Source organism: Penaeus monodon, chromosome 23 (genome assembly GCF_015228065.2).
Source record: "Penaeus monodon isolate SGIC_2016 chromosome 23, NSTDA_Pmon_1, whole genome shotgun sequence".
In the NCBI taxonomy this organism is placed as follows: Eukaryota; Metazoa; Arthropoda; class Malacostraca; order Decapoda; family Penaeidae; genus Penaeus; species Penaeus monodon.
Window position 1 is genome coordinate 39,302,914 of NC_051408.1, and position 1,132 is coordinate 39,304,045.

Consider the following 1,132-nt stretch of genomic DNA (forward strand, 5'->3'; position numbering starts at 1 on the left):
ATAAATACCCTTAAAGCTTACATGCAGACTATTTTTTCAAAGTGAATGGTGCTATAGCGTGTTCCATTTACATGTATTTTAAAAATGCAGTAAATAATATAATAATAATAGATCAACCAAAAACTGTGCACAATACAGTCATAGCAACTGTTTGACATTTTTTTCATAAATATGTGGGAAAGTATAAGTGTCAACGAACAATATATCATCAAAGTTTTGAAGCTTGAATACTAATGTTTTACCAAATCTGAACTTATGCCGAATATTCCCAAAATGTCTTTCGGAAAGGTGTCAGTGTCACGACTGTGCCTCAAGGTGCCACGAGTGGGTGCCGTGTATAAATGAGGGAGGGCCTGTCCAGCACACTCGGTCGCATCTCGTCTCCTCAGCATGGAAGACGCTTTCAGGCATCATGAATCGCCTTATTGTGAGCACCTTTGCTTTCGGTGTGTTGGGTGATTAAGTAGATTTAGACTTGCTGATAGCAGGAAATAATGGCGTTGTATAATGAACATAAAAAGATGTCATTTTTGAATGATTGTTATGATGTAAATATAAAGCAAATCTTCGATATTGTATGGTGAAACAACAGCTTTAATTTTCTTTATTAATTATTTTCAGCTTGTGATGTGCTGTGGTAGCCATGCGTATTGGCAAGCTGTGGAAGCTATGGTGGAGGCGTAGAGGAGGCGGAGGCGGAGGTGTATCTGGCGTGGTGGAAGAGGAGGAGGAGGAGGATTCGGCGGCGGCCGAGGCAGTGGTGGATATGGTGGAAGTGGAGGCCGAGGTGGAGGTGGGAGCGTAAGCAGTGGAATTCTGATCGGCACCGGAAGGCTGTCCGGAGGTGGAAGTGGATTCGGTGGCGGTGGATTCGGTGGCGGTGGATTTGGAGGCGGCAGCGGAGGTGGTGGATTCGGTGGCGGTGGATTCGGCAGCAGCAGCGGAGGTTTCGGCGGCAGCGGATTCGGCGGAGGAAGAGGACGCGGCAGCTACGGAAAGTAAGATGAACTCGGTCGCCTGAGTAGAGTAAATTCTCTACTTAGAAGATGTAATGAAAAGCACCGAATACATTTAACAACCTTTCAAGTTTGTTTTACAAATATATCCCCTTCTGTGAGGATCACTTCTGAAG